This window comes from Oncorhynchus kisutch, linkage group LG2, assembly GCF_002021735.2.
Source record: "Oncorhynchus kisutch isolate 150728-3 linkage group LG2, Okis_V2, whole genome shotgun sequence".
In the NCBI taxonomy this organism is placed as follows: Eukaryota; Metazoa; Chordata; class Actinopteri; order Salmoniformes; family Salmonidae; genus Oncorhynchus; species Oncorhynchus kisutch.
Window position 1 is genome coordinate 59,998,218 of NC_034175.2, and position 10,446 is coordinate 60,008,663.

Sequence of the window (10,446 nt, forward strand, 5' to 3'; positions counted from 1 at the left end):
AAAACAGTTTTTGCTTGATGGAATTGTTGTTTGACTTTTGTAATTGTTTTGTGTCATTGCATCCATACATTTTTTTGTGCTGAACCAACTCTAACTTCATTTACGTAAACGTTAATTGTGAGTAAAATCAAATAAACTGGGAATTGGGACTACAGATGTAAGATAATCATTTGATCACTAATGTATTGCAGAGACAGTAAGATTAGGTAGTCCTATATTTTCTGAGAGGGTAGTTACAGTGCATTCAGAAAGTATTCATACCCCTTGACTTATTCCGCATTTTTTTTGTGTCACAGCCTAAATTCAAATGTAGTAAATAGATTTTATTTCCACCTATCTACACACAATACCCCATAATGACAAAGTGAAAATATGTTTTTTGAAATGTTTGCTAATTTATTGAAAATGAAATACAGAAATATTTCAAAGTATTCACACCTCTGAGTCAATACATATTATAATCACATTTGGCAGTGATTACAGCTGTAAGTCTTTCTGGGTAAGTCTCTAAGAGTTTGCTCACCTGGATATTACAATATTTGCATATTATTCTTAAAAAATATCTTCAAAATCTATCAAGTTGGTTGTTGATAATTTCTAGACAGCCATTTTCAGGTCTTGCCATTTCAAGACAATTTAAGTCCAAATGTAACGAGGCCACTCAGAAACATTCAATGTCATCTTGGTAAGCCTTGTGTTTAAGGTTATTGTTCTGCTGAAAGGTGAATTTTTCTCCCAGTTTCTGTCGGAAAGCAGACTAAACCAGGCTTTCCTCTAGCATTTTGCCAATGTTTAGCTCTATTCTGTTTCTTTTTATATTTTTATCTTAACTCCCTAGTCCTTGCTGATGACAAGCATACCCATAACATGATGCAGCCATCACGATGCTTGAAAATATGAAGAGTGGTACTCAGTGATGTCTTGTGTTGTGTTGGATTTGCCCCAAACATTAAGCTTTGTTTTCAGGACATAAAGTTAATTTCTTTGCCACATTTTTTGAAGTTTTACTTTATTGCCTTATTGCAAACATTCTGTATGTTTTGGAATATTTGTATTCTATTACAAGCTTCCTTATTTTCACTCTGTCATTTAGGTTAGTATTGTGGCATAACTACAATGTTGTTCATCCTACCTCAGTTTTCTCCTATCACAGCCATTTAACCCTGTAACGGTTTAAAAGTCACCATTGGCCTCGTGAAATTCCTGAGTGGTTTCCTTCCTCTCCGGCAACTGAGTTAAGAAGGACGCCTGTATCTTTGTAGTGACTGGGTGTATTGATTCACCATCCAAAGTGTAATTAATAACCACCATACACAAAGCGATATTCAGTGTCTGCTTTTTTATCCAAGAGGTGCCCTTCTTTGCGCACCATTGGAAAACCTCCCTGGTCTTTGTGATTTGATCTGTGTTTGAAATTCACTGCTTGACTGAGGAACCTTACAGATAATTGCATGTGTGGGGTACAGATATGAGGTAGTCATTCAAAAATCATGTTAAATACTATTATTGGGCACAGAGTGAGTCTATGAAACGTATTATGTGACTTGTTAAGCATATCTTTTACTCCTGAACTTGCCATAACAAAGGGGTTGAATACATTTCAGTTTTTCATGTTTTATTCATTAGTGAACATTTCTAAAAACGTCATTCCACTTTGACAGTATGGGGTATAGTGTGTAGGCCAGTGACTGAAAATCTAAATTTAAACCATTTTAAATTCAGGCAGTAACACAACAAAATTAGCTAAAAGTGAAGGGGTGTGAATACTTTCTGAAGGCTCTATATGTTACTTTGACATTAAACAGAAGGAAAAGTATTAACTTCTCTTGGGATTCATTCATGCTTTTTATTCAATGTATTTCCTTAATATTACCACAACCTGGTCCTAGTAACATGAACACACTATCACCCTTCTCCACTGTCCGAGATGGAACATGAGTAGGGGTCATTGTTGAAACTGAAGAACCCCTTTCTGCAGCGAGGTGGGAGAAAAGAAGATACTCTAACCTAGAGCCACTTACTGTACAATATGTGAAAGTCCATTCAGCTAAGACTACCACCTACAATATAAGATATTTTTGCAAGTAAATCCTTCATCAAAAGTAGCTGCTATCGGCAAAACAATTAAATGTTGGAAGTTTTTGTGTGCACACGTCACTTTGGGTCGTTTGCTCTTCTTTGTGTTATATCATATCAAAATCAGTTCAGACTCTTTGTTGTTGTTACTGTAGCTGTGCCAGCCGCTAGCTAACAGAGGTTCAGACTGACTGGTGAGAGGTAATGCCAAATGACCTCTGGCTTTTACAAATTGATATGCTTTGTCAGGCCTGTGGAATTAAAGGCTTCCTCTCACTTTCTCCCCCAAGCCAGAACAGGTTCCTTATCGTCTCTAAACCCCAGACTCTGACTCGGCTCACTAAGATGTATCTTTGTCCGCCCAAAGAGGTTTATCTCTTTGCTGTTAAGATAAATCATTGACTGCTTAATTATTTTGACAGTTATCTGGCTTGAAAGGCTTTTCAGGAGTGTATCAGTTCAGAAATCCCAGTGGTGTTCACATTGTGTGGGAATTCAACACTGTTCTTAAATTCAAATGACTTACAGTTGGCTCTAATCTGGTCAGTCTGAATAACTACATTGGTCAGTTGTGTTAATATTTTAGGAATAAAGGGCTACCACAGCTAATGATAATGAAATTGAATATGTTGCTTTTATTGATAAGGTGGAGTAATTACATTTTTATAGCAAATTAAGAATTTATTTTGGCTTGTTGCTCCATGTTTGTTTTAGTTTTCTGGTAGGTATTATCCACATGAAAGAGTATAATGTTTTGGTCAACCATTGTTGTTGCGGCTTTATTCGGAGGTTGTATAAAAGGTGATGATACTTTGCATTGTAACATTATCTTCCTGGAGACAGGTAAGACAAAGATTGATACTTACCATAAAAGGGGTCATAGAATAGGCTTTACTGATCTACACAATATCACATATCCTAGACAACTGAAACTGGCACAATATGTAATATGATAGCAGTCATCTTGAACTACATGTACAGTGCCTTCAGAAAGTATACACCCCTTGACTGAGGATGGATCACAACATTGTAGTTACTTTACACAATACTGTGTACTTACAGTATTATGTGCCTGTGCAGAATACAAATATTCCTAAACATGCATCCTGTTTGCAACAAGTGTCACGATCGTCGTATTGAGGAGACCGAAGAGCAGCGTGGTGTGAATGCATGATTTAATGAAAGACGGAAAAACACGAATACACACTAACAAACTAACAAACTAACAAACTAACAAACTAACAAACTAACAAACTAACAAACTAACAAACTAACAAGACGACCGTGACTGCTATCGAAACACTACGCTAACATGCAACATAACATAGACAATAACCCACGAACCACAATACAAAACAGGCTACCTAAATATGGTTCCCAATCAGAGACAACGACAAACACCTGCCACTGATTGAGAACCAAATCAGGTCAAAACACATAGAAACAGACTAACTAGACATGCAACATAGAATGCCCACTCATATCACACCCTGACCAAACAAAATATAGAAACAAACAACGCAAATAATGGTCAGACTGTGACAACAAGGCACTAGTAATAGAGCAGAAAATGTGCCAAACTAATTCACTTTTTGTCCTGAATACAAAGTGTTATGGGGCAAATCCAATATGACACATTATTGAGTACCACTCTCCATATTCTCAAGCATAGAGGTGGCTGCATGTTATGGGTATGATTGTAATCATTAAAGACAGGAGAATTTTTCAGGAAAGAAAATAAACTGAAGGGAGCTAATCACAGGCAAAATTCTAGGGGAAAACCTGGTTCAGTCTGCTTTCCACCAGACACTGGGAGATTAATTAACTTTCAGCAGGACAATAACCTAAAACACAAGGCCAAATCTACACTGGAGTTGCTTACCAAGAAGACAGTGAATGTTCCTGCGTGGCCTAGTTACAATTTTGACTTAAATCTACTTGAAAATCAATTGCAAGACCTGAAAATGGTTGTCTAGCAATGATCAACAACACATTTGACAGAACTTAAAGAATTTTGAAAAGAATAATGGGCAAATGTTGCACAATCCAGGTGTGGAAAGCTCTTAGAGACTTACCCAGAAAGACTCACCACTGTAATCGCTGGCAAAGATGCTTCTGCAAAGTATTGACTCAAGGGTTTTGAATACTTATGAAAATGATACATTACTAAAAACATGTTTTTACTTTGTCATTATGGGGTATTGCGGGTAGATGGGTGAGAGAAAAAAGTCTGTAACACAACAAAATGTGGAATGTGGAATAAGTCAAGGGGTATGAATACTTTCTTAAGACACTGTAACTACCCTCTTAGAAAAAATAGGACTATCTAATTTTACTTTGTAAAATGCTAACTCAAATCTATAATTATGTTCATCTATATTTTCAGATTCCAGACTGTAGGCTCTTAAATGTACTTATATCGTTGCAGCAAAATAATCCTAATGCAACAGGATTTGAACATTTAGTCCATAATCAAATAAAATCTAATTTTATTTGTCACATACACATGGTTAGCAGATATTATTGCAAGTGTAGCGAAATGCTTGTGCTTCCGACAGTGAAGCAATATCTAACAAATAATATCTAACAATTCCACAACAAAAACCTAATACATACACATCAAAGTAAAGGAATGGAATAAGAATGTATAAATATATGGATGAGCATTGTCATAGCGGCATAGGCTAAGATGCAATAGATAGTATAGAATACAGAAAATACATATGAGATGAGTAATGCAAGATATGTAAACATTATTAAAGTGGCATTATTAAAGTGACTCGTGTTCCATTTACTAAAGTGGCCAATGATTTCAAGTCTGTATGTAGGCAGCAGTCCCTCTGTGTTAGTGATGGCTGTTTAACAGTCTGATGGCCTTGAGACAGAAGCTGTTTTTCAGTCTACCAGCTTTGATGCACCTGTACTGACTGCGCCTTCTGGATGATAGTGGGGTGAACAGGCAGTGGCTCGGGTGGTTGTCCTTGATGATCTTTTTGGCCTTCCCGTGACATTGGGTGCTGTAGGGTTCCTGGAGGGCAGGTAGTTTGCCCCAGATGATGCGTTGTGCAGACCGCACCACCCTCTGGAGAGCCCTGCAGTTGTGGGCGGTGCAGTTGCCGTAGCAGGCGGTGATTCAGCCCGACAGGATGCTCTCAATTGTGCATCTGTAAAAGTTTGTGGGGGTTTTAGGTGACAAGACAAATTTCTTCAGCCTCCTTAGGTTGTAGAGGTGCTGTTGTGATTCTTCACCAGACTGTCTGTGTGGGTGGACCATTTAAGTTTGTCAGTCATATGTATGCAGAGGAACTTAAAACTTTCCACCTTCTCCACTACTGTCCCGTCATTGTGGATAGGGGGCTGCTCCCTCTGCTGATTCCTGAAGTCCACAATCATCTGCTTTGTTTTGTTGGCATTGAATGAGAGGTTATTTTCCTGACACTGCACTCCGAGAACCCTCACCTCCTCCCTGTAGGCCGTCTGGTCGTTGTTGGCAAATTTGATGATTGAGTTAGAGACGTGCATAGCCACACAGTCATGGGTGAACAGGGAGTACAGGAGGAAGCTGAGCATGCACCCTTGTGGGGCCCCAGTGTTGAGGATTAGTGAAGTGGAGATGTTGTTTTCGACCTTCACCACCTGGGGGCGGCCCGTCAGGAAGTCCAGGACCCAATTGTACAGGGCGGGGTTGAGACCCTTGGCCTCAAGCTTAATGATGAGTTTGGAGGGTACTATGGTGTTGAATGCTGAGCTGTAATTAATGATCAGCATTCTTACATAGATATTTCTCTTGTCCAGGTGGAATAGGGCAGTGTGCAGTGTGATGGCGATTGCATCGTCTGTGGACCTATTGGGGCGGTAAGCAAAATTAAGTGGGTCTAGGGTGACAGGTAAGGTGGAGGTGATATGATCCTTGACTAGTCTCTCAAAGCACTTCATGATGACAGAAGTGAGTGCTACGGGGCGATAGTCATTTAGTTCAGTTAGCTTTGCCTTCTTGGGTACAGGAATAATGGTGGCCATCTTGAAGCATGTGGGGACACCAGACTGGGATAGGGAGAGATTGAATATGTCCGTAAACACACCAGCCAGCTGGTCTGCGTATGCTCTGAGGACGCAGCTAGGGATGCCGTCTGGGCCGGTAGCCTTGCGAGGGTTAACACGTACTCAAGATTTCCTGGGCTAACAATGTAATAAATAACACATAAAAAAAACAAAATACTGCCCTCTGGCGGCACCATTTTGTATGTTGCTTCTTTGGTGGTTAGATTATTAGCTGGTCAAATTAAGATCCTACACCTGTAGTTTGGGAGTGGAAGAACATGGAAGGTATTTCAGAGGTTAATTCCTGAATAGGGATGTATTATTTTTTTCAGGCTCATACCTCATATCTATTTTGTTTTATTCATTATTTTATTTATTTACCCAGGTAGTCACCACCGATAAATCCATGATTATCGAAAACTTCAACAAGCATTTCTCAACGGCTGGCCATGCCTTCCGCCTGGCTACTCCAACCTCGGCCAACAGCTCCGCCCCCCCCGCAGCTACTCGCCGAAGCCTCTCCAGGTTCTCCTTTACCCAAATCCAGATAGCAGATGTTCTGAAAGAGCTGCAAAACCTGGACCCGTACAAATCAGCTGAGCTTGACAATCTGGACCCTCTATTTCTGAAACTATCCGCCGCCATTGTCGCAACCCCTATTACCAGCCTGTTCAACCTCTCTTTCATATCGTCTGAGATCCCCAAGGATTGGAAAGCTGCCGCAGTCATCCCCCTCTTCAAAGGGGGAGACACCCTGGACCCAAACTGTTACAGAACTATATCCATCCTGCCCTGCCTATCTAAGGTCTTCGAAAGCCAAGTCAACAAACAGGTCACTGACCATCTCGAATCCCACCGTACCTTCTCCGCTGTGCAATCTGGTTTCCGAGCCGGTCACGGGTGCACCTCAGCCACGCTCAAGGTACTAAACGATATCATAACCGCCATCGATAAAAGACAGTAATGTGCAGCAGTCTTCATCGACCTTGCCAAGGCTTTCGACTCTGTCAATCACCATATTCTTATCGGCAGACTCAGTAACCTCGGTTTTTCTGATGACTGCCGTGCCTGGTTCCCCAACCACTTTGCAGACATAGTTCAGTGTGTCAAACCGTAGGGCATGGTGTCCGGTCCTCTGGCAGTCTCTATGGGGTGCCACAGGGTTCAATTCTCGGGCCGACTCTTTTCTCTGTATATATCAATGATGTTGCTCTTGCTGCGGGCGATTCCCTGATCCACCTCTACGCAGACGACACCATTCTATATACTTCCGGCCCGTCCTTGGACACTGTGCTATCTAACCTCCAAACGAGCTTCAATGCCATACAACACTCCTTCCGTGGCCTCCAACTGCTCTTAAACGCTAGTAAAACCAAATGCATGCTTTTCAACCGCTCGCTGCCTGCACCCGCACGCCTGACTAGCATCACCACCCTGGATGGTTCCGACCTTGAATATGTGGACATCTACAAGTACCTAGGTGTCTGGCTAGACTGTAAACTCTCCTTCCAGACTCATATCAAACATCTCCAAGCGAAAATCAAATCTAGAGTCGGCTTTCTATTCCGCAACAAAGCCTCCTTCACTCACGCCGCCAAACTTACCCTAGTAAAACTGACTATCCTACCGATCTTCGACTTCGGCGATGTCATCTACAAAATAGCTTCCATCACTCTACTCAGTGTCATCCGTTTTGTCACTAAAGCACCTTATACCACCCACCACTGCGACCTGTATGCTCTAGTCGGCTGGCCCTCGCTACATATTCGTCGCCAGACCCACTGGCTCCAGGTCATCTACAAGTCCATGCTAGGTAAAGCTCCGCCTTATCTCAGTTCACTGGTCACGATGGCAACACCCACCCGTAGCACGCGCTCCAGCAGGTGTATCTCACTGATCATCCCTAAAGCCAACACCTCATTTGGCCGCCTTTCGTTCCAGTTCTCTGCTGCCTGTGACTGGAACGAATTGCAAAAATCGCTGAAGTTGGAGACTTTTATCTCCCTCACCAACTTCAAACATCTGCTATCTGAGCAGCTAACCGATCGCTGCAGCTGTACATAGTCTATCGGTAAATAGCCCACCCATTTTTACCTACCTCATCCCCATACTGTTTTTATTTATTTACTTTTCTGCTCTTTTGCACACCAGTATCTCTACCTGTACATGACCATCTGATCATTTATCACTCCAATGTTAATCTGCAAAATTGTAATTATTCGCCTACCTCCTCATGCCTTTTGCACACAATGTATATAGACTCTCTTTTTTTTCTACTGTGTTATTGACTTGTTAATTGTTTACTCCATGTGTAACTCTGTGTTGTCTGTTCACACTGCTATGCTTTGTCTTGGCCAGGTCGCAGTTGCAAATGAGAACTTGTTCTCAACTAGCCTACCTGGTTAAATAAAGGTGGAAAAAATTAAAATAATAATAATAATAATTTAACAACAACTTCTAGCGATCACCTGTTTTCCCAAAATCTCTTGACACTGTCTAATATAACAAAAACTTCACACCTGAAGCAACATTAACTTCAAAACAGTGAAACTACCAGTGAAAATAGAGGGCGCCAAAATTCAAACCACAGAAATCATTCTAAATCTATTTTTCGTTGTTAATCCCTCCAAAGTGTCAAATAGGCTTTTTTTTTCAAATAGGCTTTTCAGCGAAATAACTATGTTAGGTCTCCACCAAACCACAATAAGCACAGCCATGTTCCAGCAAAATATAGCATTCACAAAAACCAGAAATAAAGATAAAATTAATCACTAACCTTGAATTATCTTCATCAGATGACACTCATAGGACTTCATGTTAGACAATACATGCATGTTTTGTTTGATAAAGTTCATATTTATATTTAAAAAATCTGAGTTTATATTGGCGCGTTAGATTCACTAGTTCCAAAAACATCAAGTGATTTTGCATAGCCACATCATTCAACAGAAATACTCATCATAAATGTAGATGGTAATATAGTTACACACATGGAATTATAGATATACCTCTCCTTAATGCAACCGCTGTGTCAGATTTTAAAAAAACTTTACGGAAAAAGAAATGCAATCACTAATCTGAGATGGCGCTCAATTTAAAAACACCACAGCCGCAAAGATGGCGTCAACATAAATAAGAAATTACATGATAAATATTCCCTTACCTTTGATGATCTACATCAAAAAGCACTCCAGGAATCCCAGGTCCACAATAAATGTCCGTTATTTATGTCCAAATACCTTCTTTTTTTAGAGCGTTTGGTATACATATCCAAACGCTAATTCTGGTCAGCGTTATATCGGAAAGAAACTTCAAAAAGTGATATTACAGGTCGAAGAAACATTTCAAACCAAGTACAGAATCAATCATTAGGATGTTTTTAACATATAGCATCATTAAAGTTCCAACCGGAGTATTCCTTCTTGTCTTCATGAGCCATGGAACGCAAGTGACTACCATGAGGAAAAAGTAGGATGACAAAATGGCTGCTTGATGGACAACTGATATATTCTGCTCTCATTCACTCCCACAACAACATATAAGCCTTATTATAATTTCTATTGATGGTTGACATTTAGTGGAACCCCTAGGCAGTGCAACATCATTCATATCTCAAGAGGATTTCATTGGGGACTCTGGTGAATACATACAAGCTCAGATTTCTGACTTCCTGTTTTGATTTCAACTCAGGATTATGCCTGCCAATATGAGTTCTGTTATAGTCACAGACATCATTCAAACAGTTTTAGAAACTTCAGAGTGTTTTCCATCCAATACCAATAATAATATGCCAATATTAGCAACTATGACTGAGGAGCAGGTCGTTTGATATGGGCACCTTTTCATCCAAGCTACTCAATACTGCCCCTGCAGCCATAAAAAGTTAAAGTGGAAATTATTAACTTTAGAAGCCTTTTAAGCCTTACATGCACTACAAGTTTGCTTTTCCTGCTGCACAGGAATATTCTTAGCAACAAAGGAGTCATCAAATTAAGATCCTGCAGCTGTAGTGAAAGGGACTCTGAACAAACAATGGAAAAATGAATGGAATGGAAAAAAATGTTAAGTGGAATTTTTCAGTCAGTCAGAGACCGTCGGGCAACCAACAGGGTCACATTGCACCAAGGTTAGTATCTAAGCTACTCAAGGGTCCCCCAACGACCCTCACAGTCAGAGAATTGGAACATGGCTTTTCCGTGATGAATGTCAATGACATGCCAACACTTTATCAATGACTGCCCTCCGCTGTGTCCCTTTCATGTGTGAAAGATGGCAACTGTGGAGCAGCTGTTTAGAGCTGTAGCGGGATATGCCAGTGTCCCCACATTA